We start from the raw sequence: 18,615 nt of genomic DNA, 5'->3' as shown, positions 1-18,615 counted from the left end.
TCTTCAGGGCCCAGAAAGTCCCAGACCCACCAAATGTGCTTGCAGTGGTCCAACCCCACCGCTGGCAGGCTCTGCCCTCTGGGAGATGCATCCCACAGGAGGTGGCTTGCCAGCCCCATGGCTGGCTTTGGGGGAACACCAAGATCCCCTGAAGAAAACCCAATCCCTAAATCTTAGAGATGACAGATTGCAGCAATTAGCTGTGAGAGTATCCAGCCTCCTTTGTAACCAACAATAGCAGCATCAAGTTTGGAGGTAACAGCAGGCTCCTTTGATACAGGCCTCTTCCAAATGCCAGCCTGTCACTTCCCGGCAGGAGAAGGTCTAAAAGCATTTTCAAGGGAAGAAAAGCTGCAGAGGGCCAGTTACATACCTCAAGAAGCTTATTATACAATGCTGCTTTTATAATGTAGCTTTCTATTGTTTGTTTTTGTATATAAATCCTGAAAGGTAAACTTTGGTATTGTGGTTTTGACCTTAAAAATGCAATTTTCTCTTTCCCCATAGCAGCTCAGCTTGTACCTAACAATTCACTGAAAAAGCTGCAGGACCATTTTTTATTCAAAAGAGCACTTTTTTTTTTTTTTTTTTTTTTTTTTTCCCCTGGATTTATGAGACCCTTAGACTTAGAATTAAATAGGTTAAGTGACAAATACAAACGTGGATCTGTCTTCTCCCTAGATTTCTAGGTGTTTTCACTTTTTTGTCCCCGTTCCATATATATTTTTTCAGTATTCGGACTGAGTATTCTGAATTTTGTCTATAATATATAATGGCATATCACAGCATTCCAGCACTGTAGATGCAGTCACCTGTGAGTACTTAATCAAAAATCAAATCCTGATTTTACACAAAAACTATCTGCAAAAATAAAATACAGTTTGTATGTTCTGCTTTGCCTCACAGTTTGTTTTTTCAAGGGCTCCAAAATATTTTCAGATGTTAGAATCTGCATTACATTTTTCATTTTAAAATCTGGAGAGAAATTATGAAAAATAAAATACGTTTGTGACCATATTCCCACCTGCAATATTACTTAAAACTTTCCAAATGTTGAAAAACAAGACAGGCAACATCTTTTTTTCTTCTTAAATCTGTGCTGACTGCTGAGAATTTTATCAAGGAGGGATGTGAAGAATGATTAGACTGAAAAGCTTCAAGGTTTCCACTCCTAAAGATGAGCTGGACTGAAAAGAAATAAAGCAAAGAGGCTCATTATTTTTCTTCCCACATCCATCATAGTGATTACTCTACTCTGAAAATTGGACAGCCATGCCAAAGTACAGAGTTTCTTTTTTTTAACCCCTCTCCATATTACATGAGGTTTTATGTCATCCTAGAGCTGGATTAAAAAGAACAAATGCAAATACATTTTTCACTATATTAACTATGAGAATGAATTTAACTGTTAAATCACTTTTTATTTGTTAGTTTTTATTTTATTTTATAAAAACAAACAAAAACAAAACAAAACAAAATATCAAGGAACATACAAAGCAAGTGGAAGCCCACAGGGAAGCTTAGAACAAAACACTAAAAGGAAATAATTTGATTCAAAGGCAAAAATCTTAAAATGAATCATGGAACTTAGAATGAACTGACACCAGAAAAAAACGAAACCCATTATTTGTTCTGGCTCCACTGTAGATTTATTTTGTTGTTGTTGTTGTAACTAGAATGATTTTGTGCTTTTCTTTAATTTGACAAGATATAATTATCCATTTAAAATATCTCAACTTTTTGTGACCACTTCTATCCCTGAGTCCTTATCACTAGATTTGGAAGCACACCCACCTTCACTACGATGTGTGTGCTTTCCTGCTTCACCTCCCATGGGGCAAGCTCTTCTGCGCTATCTTAAAGTAAATATTAGTTAAGTTTATGAGGCTATTTATTTCTTAGTAACTTGTGAATGATTAGTAAATGAAAAATCACTGCCTAGAAAAGCAGATGACTGTTGAATGTGCTGAAAAAAATCTGCCCAGGAAAGTACAATACATCTAGAAGATAAAAAAGCAATAATGAAAATACAGTGTTCTCCATCGACTTGTAATTCACACCATATTCTTTCTCCCAAACATCCTCCCCTGCTTTTGTGAGCATACAGATTCTTCTTGATGAGATGTGAACTTGAGTATGTTCTGCCTTTCTGTTAGATAAATCTAGAAATCCTAATCTTCCCTGTCTTTTCTGGTAAGCCCATGCCACTTAAAATACTAGCCCCCTACACTTTCTAAATTATCTCATAAATCTTCAGATGAGTGGCAGCAAATACCTGGAGATACTTCTTGTAGCACAATCTGAATAAGTAAAATTTGTTCTAGATTTGAATATTGAATTAGATTTTTTTTTTCTTTTCTGAGATTGTATTAAAAATGCAAAGATATTTCAAATGCTAAGAAGTCACAAAATACCAATACACAACTGTGCTTCAACTTAAAAATACTTTTTTAATAGCAGAGTCCCATGCTTCATGAGCTAATATAGTGCCAGGTGAATGTTCAAATGGTAAGTAGCCCTGCAGAAATTGCTGTAATTAGCAAGTTAGGACTCTTCACAGCTACTAACCAATAACTTGTCGGTTACTGATTGTTGCTACTATGAGATATTTGCAAAACAAACCTTTGAATAAGCTAGTAAACCAGTTCCGGTTTCTACTCATCATGATTATACCACTCTGCTTTTTGAGTCCACTTGGGGATATAATTCACACACTAATTAGTGATTTTTCACAAAGCATCATTTCCAAATAAATACATATAATGATTTCAAAGTTATAGATGCTGAAGAACACAGCAGCTAAGACTACATTTTTCAAACATGAGTTCTGTAGCATTACACAAACTACATTTTTGTTTGTTTGTTTTATCCCTAGTTTTTGACTGAAAGGAAATTAAAACATTTAGTTTGCTATGTATTGTGAGCAGAGGACTTAATGCTTTAAACATTTTTTTTTTTTCGTAAGTTATAGATCCATCCATCTGCCTCTCCCGCTAAGAACCTCTACTCTCATGGAGGTGATAGGTTATCAGCTGTGTGTACCTCGAAGGAAAGCAGAAGCATGGTGTGAAGTTCATCTCTGAGGAGAAGGAAATGAGCAGGGCCAGGGCTGGCATATCTGCCCACCGTCTCCTCCTCTTTTTCTCCTTTCAAAATACAGCGAGAAAGGATAAGACCAAAGGTTGATGAGCTCATGGCATAGAAAAGGGGGGAACCTTGTGGCACCACAGCTTTGTCACTGTCTTCCCTTTCTGTGTCTGCAGCCAGGGTGTACTCTAGTATTAATTAAACAGAGTATGGTCATGCACAGGAGCACTAAGCTGAAATCAAGCTTTACTGTCCTGTACATATATAAGAAAAAATGGTTTCCAACCTGGCAGAGAGAGACAGCTCTTCTCTAAATAGGGCTGTCTGTTCTGGAAGGCTATGAATTATAGTCTTACAAAGTCCATTTTGATTTCCCAGGTGTATTTGTCAGAGTTTCATTCTCTGGGACTCCTCCAGAGAAGAGGTGCCTGATAAAGAAATTGACGCAGATGAAAATTTTAATTTTAAATTATCCTCTGTCTAGAAAGCGAATTGTAAATTACTGCTTTGCCATGTGGTGGAGCTGGTAGACAGCAGTTCCAAAATTTCATTGTTTTCACCGTGGAGGTTGTTGCTATGTTTGGAATCTCTTTTTTAACAGTTTTCACAACTATGTTTAGTCTGGTAAACTACCTATAAAACTTAATCTTTGCTTTTGTATTTATACCATAAACCTCAACTCTGAGGAAAACTTCAAAGCTTGATTTTTGGAGTGAGAACTGCCAAGTCTGACGGCAATCTTTCCACACTGATGCTTAATGACAACTCATCTATTATTCCACAAAGAGAGATGACTCTGAGGCAATCTGTAGATCTCATTTTTCAGTTTCTAGACAACAGAAGAACTTCTAGACCGCTGCAGAGGACAGTCACCTAGACTAATGCACACAGCGTAGGTAGAGATGGAAACATACTCCAGAAATAAAATAATGTACAGTGGTTTGTGCCTCAGCTAAACTCCTCATTTTCAGTACATGAGAAGGTTTCATGGATACTGAGCGGATCTATTGAGTGCTGTGTGCTTGAAGTATGAAGTATCTCAGTGCTGTGCTGGCATGGAGACACATCCTGGGGTTCTTCTTCTCTGTTCATCTTTGCAAGGCTCAGCCCCAGGTGCTGTCAGTGATTTAGTACTAAACCTCCCCCTGGGTTTAAACAGTGCTTTTGGAAGTCCTTATAGATTTCTGTCTGCAATTTTTCATATAAGTCTTTCCAAATCTGGTCCTAAATGAATAAGAAGTACCTCAGAGAGAAAAAGGTCCTGTGATTTAAATAGCACAGTATAATCCAGAATTACTAATTATATTCCCTGCATTCCCATAAACCATCTGTGTTGCCTAAAGCAAGTGGTGTAAAGTCACTATGCCTCAGTTTACTCCTCTGTAACTCCAGTATAATGTTTGCCTCTATTATAGCACTACATGTGTAAAAATTCATTTTGAAATCCTCAGATAGAAAGTGCTTTGAAAGCATATGGTAATATGGTCATTATTACGTTCAGTCTTCACCTCATGGTCTTTTCTGAACCATTTATTATTTTACACTGCTCCCACTTCTTGATACAGTAGTCAACTGTTTCATTCCTGAGAAACTGCATTTCAGAGCATTTCATAGAGGTGTTGGTGGCATATGGTCAAATTCCAGTACAACCAGTTTGCCAGCTGAAATTCTCCCAATAGTTTAAAGTGGATTAAGTATTTTTTGCTTCCTCTAATGTGTTCGGCAAGGCTATTCACTATGAAATACCCTTTGCATTTCATTCCTATGTAGCTGTGCAGTTGTGAACCAAGTTTATGTTTCTGACTGTTTTGACTACAAAGTAGTTTGAATTATTTGGGGAAATGCAAGACAAAATTAATAATACTGACACTGTGTATAAAATACCAGTGTTTGAAACCACATTTGCGAATAACTGTTTTATTTCAGGTTTCTCATGAGCTAGTTCTTGCACATTAAAAGAAGACTTATATCCTGTCCAATCTCATCCGTGCATTTTAAATTATGGACAGAAACAGAAATTCACCTATTTCTTATTCTTTCCTGCATTCCCATAACTTGAAAATAGACTCATTTGTTAAAAGACATTATACATAGTTTATAATGTGGATTGACTCAAACAATGAGAATCTGTTGGATGCTGGATTTGTTTGGGCTATTACAGAATGCTCTTTTGAAGCTTATTAAGACGAGTACACACAGCTTTGTTAACTTTTAATGGTTCACTTAAATTTTTATGTCTGGACAAGAACAGGGCACTTATATTTAAAAATTTCCAGACAGAACCATACCACAAAACCCAGAAAAGCTCTGTGACTACTTGTGGTCAGTTGTAAGATAAATGATGAGAGCAAAATTCAGATTAAAAACTGAAGTTTGAGTTTGAACTATCAAGGAGTTCATTTGGGTCTGGAAGAACTAGCTGATCTCATGTTTACATAAACTGCAATGACAAAGTATATCTGTGGATTAAAGAATGAGGGCCAGATTTTCAGCTAGTGCAAATTGCGGTAGGTCTAGTGAACCTAACAGAAATAAACTGATTTATGCCTCTTATAACAAAGAAATTATTCGCATTATCTGTTTAGAGAGGAAAAAAAAAAAAACAACTTTAAAAAACTTTTAAAACTGTTCACACATACATTTGCATGGCTTCAATTGTAGCACAAATGTTTTAAAACTATGGATAGTAGTTTCAAGGTTACCTTTTAAATTGTATTTATTGCATATGAATTAACCATGTGTAAAATAAGGACATAGTCTTACTGTACAAGAACACTGCACTAAGCTGCACATTTATCTACCCCTTTGATATATATTTAAATGGCTTCATCCCAACATGACCTTGAAAGGTTAATTTAAAACAAGGCTTGATTTTTTTTTTTCTATTTAGTTAAAAAAAGGGTTTATGTAGGACATGTTGTTCACTTGATATTAAATCTCATCTTACAAGGGTGTTCTGGAATGTGTTGGAATAAATCTCAACAGTCATATTCCCTGAATAATAGCTAAATGTTTGTGAGTGCAATAGGAGGTATAGCTCAAATCTTTCATGACTAGAAAAAGCAGTGTTATTTTAAGACTCAAATACTTAGCACTTTCCTGTTTTCTCTCAGCATTGTATCAGTAGGTACATTCTTTAAAAGCAATCACATCTTGGTTTCTTTGGTCTGCAGAAACCCCATCCATGTACACTGTTGATAGAAACCAGATTCTGCATAGTGGAATCCACTGCAGCAACCTATCTGCAGCTCATTTGTACCTATTTTCCACATCATTTACATATAAGCTGCATAATGTCCAGCATAGGGACTGCTTCATCCCCTTCATGGGGAGGTCATTTTGGAAAAGGAGTCATGGTGGTGACATCTGCCCTTGTCCCATGCCCTCCCCTGTTGGCATGTGGTGTCCCTCAGCCCCTGAAGCAGGCAGGTTCTGCAGAGGCAGGCTTGGCACCAGATCCCCGGGCACCAGGGCTCCTTTGGGGTTCTTCCTGGGATGTATGTGTTGGTGTGGGAGGTGGACAGAGGTGCAGCCTGGCTGCCAAGGAAGCAGCCACCGCCCGTTGTTGTTCAGGCATGCATTCCTCAGCTGACACAGTTGCCCTCAAGCCCTTTATATCTGTTTGATCCCCATCTCTCTTCTTAGTTTTTAAAGTACTTCCTTGAGTGGCGTAATCATGGGGCAATTTTCCTCTCATGCCAAGTTTAGATATTGTATATACTACTTACATGTTGACTTGGGTGACATTGTTTCCCAGTTCCCAGTGAGATAGGGATCAGACCACCTCTGTGCAGCTCAAAGACCCAAGCGTTACACCAGACAGCATGAGATTTCTTCAGAACACTTTGGAAGTGGAAATTGAAGTCATTTGAGGATTAGCGTTTTGTTAGATGGGGAGATGAACCCCAAAACACAACATCCTGAAATTGCTCAGCTGTTGTTCATCACTAGAGGTTTGAAGGCAGAGATTGCAATCTGTCTGTGCTCTATCTGCCTGCTGCACGGCTTGCAGAACAACAAGAAAGACAGGTCAGCACTAGCCCCCCTTTTCTCTGTCTGTGTAACCTGGTATTAGTGAAAGAAAGCAAAAAGGTTTGAAATCCTACTTGAAGCGGATACTGGTTACTTAAGTCAGCATTATGTTCAGTAACAACAGACACAGCTGTCTTGACCACACACAGACCATTTCAGCAATTGCCAAAGTGCAACACTTGTTATGCAGCCAAGTCTTAAATTATGGTAAGCAATGAAATAACCAAAGATGTTTTAAAAGAATGGACATCAGCTCCATTAATATGAAATTTACCTTTCAGATAATTCTCGACTTGCAACAAATGTACATTTGCCAGCTATGTGAGCAATACGACTACAGAAAGTAAAAATTACTTCATAAAAATAAGCTAGGCAGCATTTTATATGAACAGGATTTAATGACTATGTAATTATAATTTCTAAGTGCATGTAATTATTAAAATAGAAACAGGCATAGAGTCTTCTGCTTTCTGTATCTTTTCCTATTTTTTTTTTTCTTTTTTAATCAGAGTCACAACAAAAATGCCTACCAATCATAAGCCTTGGAGGGAAGATGAATTTAGGCTTCAGTTCAGCAGAGAACTTAAGCACGTACATATAGTTAAACGTGGAGTTAAGCTATTCGTTGAGTTTGAATCCTAATAAATGTCCATAGACCTTTTCATGGGATGTTTATAGTTTCAAATATTTTGAGCTGGGCAAGACAAGAAAAATTAGGATTTGCCCAATCTGCTTTATCTGCATGTAGTTTTGCCATGTAGGCTTAGGAGGAAAAAAAAGGTGAGATTCCAGGTTCCTTCTAGTCATACTCCTTCTACTTTAACTACAATAACAACTTCTTATGGCCTTTAAAAACTTAAGAGTACTGGGGATAAAATGGTGACAAAAACTTTGCACAAGGCCATGCCTTAAAGAAATAAATGAAAGAGGGAATTGCAGTTTAACAATTTTACAGAAGCATATGAGATCTATGTACTTGTTAATATTGTCTAAGCTCCTGGAAGCACACAAGGTCCTAATTGCTTTTCCTAAATCTGACTTTCTTCTCCCAGCAGCTCTTACAATTCTCTCCTTCAAGGTAGATCCAGAATCTACTTAACGTCCTGGATAACTTCAGGTCCCTGTCTGTTTATGAAGGATATCGTAACTTCTTCACTTAAATACTGTCAACTGAAGGCCCATATCCTGCTCCTACCTACACTAGTCTTATCTGTAGATAATGTGAGGCACAAAGCATACAAGTAGTCTAACAGCCCTCTGAGAAAGGTGTACTTCACCAAGGTGGACCAAGTGTGGCTTCTCCCTGTGGCCATCGGATGGAATGAAAATGCAGAAAAGAAATGGCTATTTTGAGGTCAGAATTTTGATGTCAGAAATTTCTCCCTTCTTTTTCTGGGCTTCCTGTAGGTAGCAGCACAGTGGCAGAACGGAAGACAGCTGCTGTGGACAGTCTTGGCTTGGGACTGTCTAGGAAGAAAACAGGAGGTGATTCTGTAGTGGCATGGTCATGGATGAATCCCTCCTTTTTGCCCACAGACATAAGCTGTGAGTGCATCCTGCATGGTGAACAGTACCTCACCAACATTGCTGAAGTCATAATCAGAGGGACTGAGGGGGTACTAAGCTTCTCTGTAGCTCTATTCATCTTTAAAATCGACAGTTTCATCACTGCCATCTCCCTCTTTCATTACTTTTTAAAGTTTATATCACCTAAAGTCTACATAATTAATATTAATTATAGCTTTTCCCCCAAGAAAGTAGATTTGCTTCTAAATACAATTTTCTTTAATATCACAAAACACAGCATCCCATCAATAATGGAAAAAAAAAAAAAAAAAAAGAATAGATCCTCTGCATATTTCTTGCAACAGTTGAAAATGTGCAAACAAGCAAACAAACAAACAAATGCCATCACTATACGTCTGCTCCTGCCAAAAGTACAGCTTGTTTAACGAAATGCTCAATATTATGTGTTGTGACAGTTGCTATGGCAATAACTCTTTTTCCCCTTGCATAGCAGAGCAATTAGTTAGGAAAACCTATGGAAAGTGTTAGTAGGTGGAGGCCTTGCTGACACCTTGGGGTTCAGGTTTTGTTTTTTCCCAAGATATGCATATTGTTGCACCAAGCATGGTCAGCCCTGAGAGGTGATCAGCTCTGCTGAGAGACAGAGAGAAAGAGAGGTGATGAACTCCAGGAAATAGCACATTCAGAAGAAAAACATAGCCTTCTATTTTCCCATACTTTCCACAGAGCAGTGATCACAGAGCAGGTCCTGCCTGACGTTGGGCAATGAATCTCAGCAATGGGTTTCCAAATAGGAGACGTCTGGGGAAGGGTGGCCAGGGTTCAGCGCACATGGCCTTCCGGTGGAGTTTTCTCAAGTGCATTCCTACCCTCAGCACTGAAGGCTGTAAAACGTACAGCCAAACAGACCCAGAAACAAATGATTTCAGAATATGATTTTACCAGTGCAATGGAACTTACACTGTGGCTTTTCTATCATAACTAGACCTGGATGCATAAAGACACTTAAGAGGGAAACTTTTTAAGGAATCTGTGCAGTTCCACCTTTGGGACACACCTTCCAAGAAGGTGTATTTGAGCCCCTAGGTGCTGGGCCTTGGCTCTTAACTTTCCTGTCTCCCAGAATGCTGCAGCACCACCTCTGTTGAGGACTGCCTAGGACACTTCCTGGGCTTTTGCTCTCTCATGGTGGAAACGAGACCCTGCAGCCAGAGCTGAGCCAACAGGCTCCCAGGTACCTTTGCTATACTTTCTTATCTCCAGTTAAGTGATGCTGCAAGTTTGCAGCTCAGTTTTTCAAAATCATTTGTCAGTGGAAACAAACCAGGAAAAAAGATCTCAATTTTCTTTGAGCACTGGTTCGATGCTTTGTTTACTGTATTAAACATGCAAATGTCAACTAAATTGTATGTTTATATATATTTCACTGACTCATGTCTGGCAGTTTTAGAAGATCCTGTATAGCCTCAGATCCTTCTTCTCTCCCTACCTTTTGCATGCTGCCTCCTTCTCCAGAACATAGGAGCCCAACTCTGTTTCTCTCTTTTCTTCAGCAGCCAATTAAGGATCCCAATGAAAAATAAACAGCTATGTTCTACTCTCATTAGTCAGGCAGCCTCGTGTTCCACCTCAATGTGCAACGAAATCCAGATGATCTGTCGCATAGTACTACCTTCACAGGTTTGGTTCAGACTTGAAAAGTAAGTTAGCCCTGAACTGCAGCCAACTTCTAGTCCTTTAGTGGCGTCCATGCAGAGTGTCTGGTATCAAACACAACCTACAAATTGTACATAGCTTTCCCCATAATTAAATTCCTCCACTCTTCCTCTTAGGTCTCTGGAAAAATGTTTGGAGATTTTTCTAATTATTATTTTTCCTGAGTTAAAAGAGCTGATAAAATATGGAGCGCTTAAATTAAAACAGGCAGTAGTCCCCCAGAAAGGAGAGGATGGGAGAAACCACTGCAGGAGAACCACTGCTGTCTGCAGGAAGATGTTGAGGATACCTGATCAAAATGCTGAGAGGAGCAGGGGGATAAGAGCACCAGAGTAAAAGAGAAGAAAGCAAAGGGAGCTGCTGGCAAAACCAGATTGTGATTTTGGGTCAGGACAAGCCTGCAGAATTTGGACGAGGATAGGGCGGTCATTAAAACTGTGCCTGGCCTGACAAACTCTAAAAGTCAAGTTGTTGCTTACTGAACGCCCAGATTACCCCATCCTCCAATATTTTTAAGTCTTCATGAGGTAATTGAGCCCTGGTATTTTACATTAGAGACAGATATGTGAACATCGCAGAATTAACACAAGGATTTTGGTGGCAATGCATTGGTATAACAAGGTGATTCTTAGATGATCTCAGGATCACTTCACACAGTTGTTACTATTCTCTGTATCAGTCAAATTCCCTGCTGGAGTGAATAGATGCTCTCACACTTACTGCAGTGGGATTTGGTGTATTTATAATGGTAGGGAATTTCTTTCAATTCAGTGAGTCCTTAAATAAAAAGATAGACCAGGAAAAAATACAAATTTCTCTCTTCTTGTCCATCAGTTTCTAAACATAAACTTATTTCCTCCTGTTCTGTAGTGTTTTAAAACCAGAACAAAGGGATGGCGAGAGTAAGCACAGCTATGTGCTAATTTATAACTGCTCAGAGTAAAAGGCAGCTCCAGCTGACAGTAGCTTCAAAAAAAATTGTGCCTTCTGTAAATTAGAGTAAGGGAACTGATCACTGAAGGTAAACAGGTGATGAAATACTTCATTAGTACCTCATTTGTAATTTATGTCTGCTGAAGTAGTTGACAAAGAATCAAAACGTAAGTGGTAGATTTCTCAGAAGTGCAGCCTTTGAGGTCACTGAAGTGGATTAATTATAACCCAGTGTAAAGCACAGCCTGTCTCTGTGTCAATTACCAGTATTTGATAACTGAAATTATGTCAAGCTCTGTTCTTCTTCAAGATGCAGCCACACATTTTAAAATCATTATGACTGTAAGCATGAGCTTCACATAGCTAATGAGTTCAGCTCATTTATTAGAGTTCATTTTGACTTAGCAGATAGAAGTTCAGATTCAGAGGGGAGTGGGTGGCAAGGGATCCAGTTCTGCAAAAATAAACGCCTTTCCTTATCCCCTCTCCCAGTCATGTGCGGGAGAAGCGAATTTAGTTCACTTGCCAAGGAACCATTTAAATGCACTGCAGAAGAAAGAGTTGAGGGAGTCAGCAGCTATTAAATATGACCTCCTTCTAATGGCTATCAGAGCTCCAATTGTTAAGTGAAAATGCTGGGCCTAATGGACTACCTGCTGTTCACATTCCTAACAGCACGATGACTGATGAAGTACCTCTACCACAGCCTGGGATTTGCTTTCCCCTCTTCCTCCCTTTTTCACACTCATCCCAGGAACAGTAAAAGTATTGGATAGGACTCAATAGCATCTGCTTGCATGTCACCAAGGCCTACCACAACTTCTTTGATGAGTAACTCTATCTCGCTGTGGCTGGTCAACCTGCTGCTGCAGGAGTCCCCACATTCCCCCCCCCACACAATGTGCAAGCGGTGTTTTGGGGTTTGCTTTGATTTTCTGGTGCAGAAAGCAGCCAATGCACTGGGTTGGCATCAGTGAACTGATCTCCAGGACACCCAACTCTGCTGCATTTCACGTGCCCTTCATGCACTGTGGCCAGTGCTGCATATTCCCACCTCCAGGAGATATGAGGCCAGACCTTGGCTGTACTTTCAAAGAGGGTGGTTCCAGCTTCAGCGGGGGTCAGGCTTTGACCAGAGGCTGGGGAGCAGTGTTTGGTCTAGTGGGATGTTTGGTCATGGTTCCCTGCTTTCACCTGAAATATCTCAATAGTAAGTGTCTCTTATGGAAGTAGGTGGTAACATATGATCCCATTGTGTAGGTAATTTTTTATTCTTTTTTTCTCTGACTAAATGATATGCAGTCTGGGTTTAGACAGCATTTTCAATGGAATCTCACATTTGTCAAGGCTGTAACTTTATACAAAGCCTTTCATATTCAAATATTCTTCAGCAATCCTTTTAGAAAGCAGAAAGTTAATTCTTTGAGGTGGACATAATATAGTCACAAGATTTTCTTCTAAAGAATAAGTTTCTTTTTAAGATTAACAACATGTGGTGCTAATGTTTAAAGTACAAATTTTAGTTTGTCAGTGCAACTCATCATTCCTTATTACACATTGTGAAATCATTTTAAGATTCCTTGCACATCTCTAAGCCAAAAGAATATCTGACAACCACCCAAGACCTCTACCATGGAATCCAGAGTAACTATACAGCTGTGACCTAAGCTATAGAAGTCTAACCTGAACTGTGTGAAAATAATTGAGGAAAAGATTTGTGTCTTTAATTTAATAATATTATATTTTCTAATGGAATTGAGCACTTCAATTTGTTGTTGTTCATATTTTTAGTACCAGGATAGTATGATGATTAATTTCAGAAGAACCTAAATGGATTAGGTACAAGAAGAGATAGATTGAGCAGAATATCCACCACAGGGTGGCTTTCTGGCCCTACCAAAATTAACAAAAGTTATAGCATCTACGTCAATGCATATGGGATTTCAAATCTCATATTTTAACCTCCACTGTTTCAGGGAAAATATTTTATTGGATAAACAGCCAGAATGTTGAAACAATCCCTCCCTAAATATTTTGCAGTAATAATGACACTGATTTCTCCATAGCATCAATCAAACTGGAACACTTAAAAATGCTCATTTCAATATAAGTAAGTAAAAATGTGCTACAGATTGGAAATGAGGGAAGAGAACTGGTATGCAGGGTATTATAAGCTATGTCTAGACTTACCTGCTAGGAAAAATGATGGCTCCTGTCCAGCCCACACCTCCAGTTTTCTTTTCTGTGAAAACCAGATTGTGGGAAGGTAGGAGGGAAGAAGGAGGGACAGCTGGTGCGTGCCTGTGTTTTGTCCCAGTAGGGAGCTGGGAGGTGAGAAAATGCAACTGGAAAGTGGAAAATTCTCCCCACATCCCTCATCTAGATACAGCTACGTGCCCACAGTGACCAAGGAAATGGCTTTTTCATAGGAATTCAAAAGTGTTTCCATCTTTTCCACTCATTCTGTTAAACATAGCTTTATGGATTCAGACTTTTCAAAAAGCTGGGCAATAGATGGGGTTATTCCCCTCTCTGCTACACTGTAATGGCACTCCATTTAAGATGAGCTCAATAGCTCTGATGACTCACAGCCAAGGTTTTACGCAGGTGCAGATTTGCAAGCTCCCCGTGCTCTCGAATGAGCCCCTGCATGACACCAGAGCATCAGGCACATTTCCCAAAAATGCCCACCACCTCCCTTCTCCTATCCTGTCAAGTGAGCTCAGTTTTGATAAAATGTCAGAAATGAACCTTGTGGAAAAGCAAACAAAGAAACAAAAAACCCAGACGACCCACAGTGTCCTATTCTCTTGCTGAACTGGACATAGATTTAGAAATGCAGATAGAAAGATTTAGGTTTCTCAGGCTGCTGTTTATGCTTTGTGCCCATTTGAGCAGAAATGAGTCTATCAGGAGCCTGTGCACCTCCAGGAAAGGTGTGCAGCTGCCCCAGCCTGGCGAGGGGCACGACAGCTGGCCCCGTGGGATGGGACGGGATGGGATGGGGTGGGCGGGAGCAGATGGCCCTGAGCGGCCGGGCTGGCGTGGGGACAGATGGCAACACGGGACGGCTTGGGAAGGGGACATATGGTCACACGGGCTTGGCACATCCTTATGCTGGTCCCAATTACAGGGCTGGGTTCGCCTGGGGGAAGGTAGAGGGCTTTAACATCTTCCCATCCCTCCTCGGGTGCACTGTGGGTCACAGGATGTGGCTGTGGCTGTGTGCTGTACAGTACACCAGGGATGGGGACTCTGTTGAACCTTTCCAAATGTTTTTTTCTGCTGTTTTTTTCAGTATCTAAGTTTTTCCCCTTCTCACACTTACTTTTATACATTGGTTTTCATCAGCACACAGGCCATCAGAGGTGGAGAAGGATGAAAGACAACGTGTGTGCTGCTGAAACTTAATGGGCTGGTCCAGCACACTGCCATCTCCTTTGAGATGTGGAAGATGAATGGATTTGCCTGCTCATCATCTCAGGGAGCTGTTAAGTATCAAAAATACTTAACAGGAAGAAAACCACAAAACCATGTAACACCACAAAATATACATTGTATATTCCCCCTCCCACTTTTAATTTTGAGATGTTAAAGGCACTAACCAAGAAATATGCTTCAGTTCTGAGCTAGCTTTTTAGGCATAAATACTTCTTCACCACTAACCACTAACTACCACATTGCACATGTAGAGCATAATTAAGAAGAATAATAAATTAGGAGTTGGATGTCTTCCCATGTCATTTTGAATATGGATGGCAAAATTAAAAAGCTTTACATGCTGAACATTATGGAATGTGCTTATACACACAAGCCTAATATTTGTCAGTATGTCTTAACGTATTTCATTGTCTTAATACAAGCCGTACACCCAGAAATTACATCTTTTGGGGCTATTTTAAATAGATGCAGGGGAATTCATTTAGTTTAGTCACATTAAACTGCTGAAGGAGTCAGGAGATGGCACATACAGCATAGCCTGCTTCCCTGGTGAGAACTGGATGAGATTTTTTTTTATAGAGAACATTAAGTGTATTGAGAAAATTGCATTCACCATATTACACTGTACCTTTTATAACCATTGTCATTGCACTTTTCACTTTTCCAGCATACTTCATCAACTCTTTCATCACCTCTTTTATTGAACACACTATTAACAGAGCAACATCCATTACAAAAATACAGGAATTAATTAACTTGCAGCAGTTGAGATCTCTGGACACTGAATATAACAGATTTAGTGGTCATATTACTAAGACTAATTTGCTGCCCAAAGACAAGAGCATGCAATCACAGAACACTGTAGATTGAAGGTTGTGTTAATAGGATTATATTCCTTTCCTTTTTATTTTTATTTTTTATTTTGTTTTGTTTGGGGTGGGGTGAGGAGGTTGGGTGTAGGAATTGTGATAAAGTTATAAAGTTAAAAATGATAGGAAGAATTTTCATTTATTCTAGAAGAGGTTAACCTAAACTGTGAAATTCATGTCGATGAGGATCTGTACCACTCCAAAAATGCAGTAGTGTGCAGAAAAAGATTTTGTGATCCTATCTTTGCTAAGCCAAGTTGTAAAATATTTGCTGTTTATCTCTAGAATATATATTAGCAGGTGGAGAATCAATGTTAAGATGGAGATTTGCGCTTTGAAATCCCTCTAAGCCAGGTTTGCTCATGCCTTTTACTTTTCTTTTACTTTTTGTGAAAGAGGATTTTCATGGTTATTGCAAGGGAATTATTCCAGGCATTCAAGAAATACAAAAGGATATATTTTTATATTTTTAAGGACTGTACATTGACATTGTGACAAATACCAAAAACATCCTGGAAAGACTAAAAGTTAGTCTTTGTTCATCTACTTTGAAACCAGTGTGATGAATATAGCTAGATTTCCTGGCAGTAACAATACAGAAACTCCTGTATCTATCAGTAGCTTGATTCTCTGATGCTGAATATTATCTTTAAAACGATACATGTGTGTATGAGTACTCAACTACTTTTCCTTCTCAGGCTGGTATCCAAACACTGAAAGGTCAATCTCAATTGATGTATGTTGGGATAGTGACACTGACAGATGAAGCTACACTGACTGATAGGCACCAGTGACCCAACCAAAGATTAATGTTTGATGATTATTTTGTCTAATATAATTTCTGCAAAAAGTCTTATGTAAAAAGGTCCATTCTTACTCACTATTTTCCCTGTGTTTTAATTAAAGTCTTTCCAAACTCAGAATATGTATATATTTTTATGCATTATTTTATTTTTATTTTATTTTATATTTATTTTATTTTATATTTATTTTATTTTATATTTTTCTTTTTATTTTATGTGTATTTTTTATATATATTTGCTTATAGTTAGGGACAATTGTCCCTGTATTTCAGAGCTGTGAATGTCTCTCAGTATCATTGTCCTCCTTTTTACAGATGTATGTATTCTGCTCCATTTGAGTGACCTTTGGATGATACCAAGAAGTTATAGAGCTTATAAGGTGGAAATCCCTCCCTAGAAACATCCTGAATCATTTTCCTCTGGGAAGAGGTCTTCCCAAATGCAGTTTCAATAGGATGTTGTTGCCTCAGGAGAATGGCTAAGAAGATCCACAATTTATTTTGGTAGTTTCAGGCAACATTCTGTCCAGAGCATTTGAAAGGCTCCAAATCCACAAAATATAAGAATGAAAATAAATGTTTTCATAAGCAAAGCACCATGGTTAGTAATGATGCTTCCAATTTGCAACATCCCAGAAAGACGAATGACCTCGCTTATATTTGTTATTTTAGTTTTTCTAAGGGATGTATGATGAATGATATCTTCCAAATATATTCATGAATAATAATGTCATTTTAATGATACTGCATCTTTGTGTACAGCAGATGATTACGAAGAATGCCAATGGGGACTGATAACCAGGTCCTGTAATTGAAATGTCTACAAGCAATACTATACAGTGGCTTTGCACATTTCAGGACTACCCAGGAACCAATCTCTCTCCTGAAAATGGTAGACTGCCTACAGCTATCATTCCAGCTATTTCTGAGTAATGGTAATAGCTCTGGAATGACATCTGACTTGAAGCAGCCAGGTATTAAAATACCAGACAAGCACAGCTGCCCGTACCTGACTGCACTACAGGAGCAGTGATATGTGGCAAAGTGCCACAACAATATGTCCTTCAAGATGTAGCCTCTCCAAAAGGCAAAAGTTCAACTAAGTTTGGTACTCAATAAGGTATATTCTCTCATATCCAGCTTTAACATGGAGTTCTATGGTGTTTTCCTCTTCTTTTAGCAGTTGCATAAGTAATGGTGAAATACTGGAAACATGAAGGTAAGAAAAAAATATACAGATTCTGTTTAGAGCATCTGCAAAGTAAATATGAAATATCCCCAAACCTAGTGTTTTTTTTTGTTTGTTTGTTTTGTTTTTTTTTTGTTTTTTTCTTTAGAAGTGTAGAGTCTGATTTCATCAAATGTAGTGGTGAAAATCACACAAATGTTTCATTCAGACCATTCTGTCTTTTCAGTCCTGTGGAACTACTGATCTTTCTGGGCCTATTTTTTTGGAAATAATGCAAATAACTTAGATGAAATTAAAGCTTCATTTTCTTGGGCATAATCCACAAGCCTCAGGAATAGCTGATGAAATATCCTTGCATTTTTAACCAATTGCACTAATCCAGTCAACACCATAATTGCACTCAGAATCCCTTAGGCCTAATTTGAATGTAAGGAAAAGCTACTGTGCTATTGTTAAACTCCTTGGGTTTAATTTTTTACCAGCCAATAATTACAAAACACAGGAAATGACATGGTGAATGATGGAACTATTTTGAAGTGCAAATTTATGAAGCAGCTGCAGCAAATAAAGTGGTAATTTAATTAGGCTTATGTCCTAAAGCTGAGGTGTAGTGAAGAACATTTCTGAGATACAAGCTAATTCAAATCTGGAATAATAATCCCACATTTAGTAATTTTAGTGCTATAGCTCAGTTAATTACAGCATATTAGCAAAATAATGAGATAATTAATCTTCAAATGCAGGTCTTGTCTACATGCATATTACAGAAGAATTTGACTTATCCTTTCTTTGTATGTTTTTCCAAGAACAAGTTATGACTAATTTAACCTAGAGAAACCCTTCCTCACCAAAATACCTGGATTCTTTTCTTTTCCAAACCTATCAGGTTTCGGACAACTAGTTCTTTGTTTAAACTAGAAAATACTTTCATAATAGAAACTGTGAGAAGAATCTCAAAAGGTATTAAGTTCATCTTATTTGTCAGCTCAGGACTATTGCATCTACTGCTTTTGCTTTCA

The sequence above is a fragment of the Aythya ferina genome (assembly GCF_964211825.1).
Source record: "Aythya ferina genome assembly, chromosome: 1".
NCBI classification, from domain to species: Eukaryota; Metazoa; Chordata; class Aves; order Anseriformes; family Anatidae; genus Aythya; species Aythya ferina.
The sequence above is the reverse complement of the archived record's forward strand: the minus strand, read 5'-3'. Positions refer to the sequence as shown.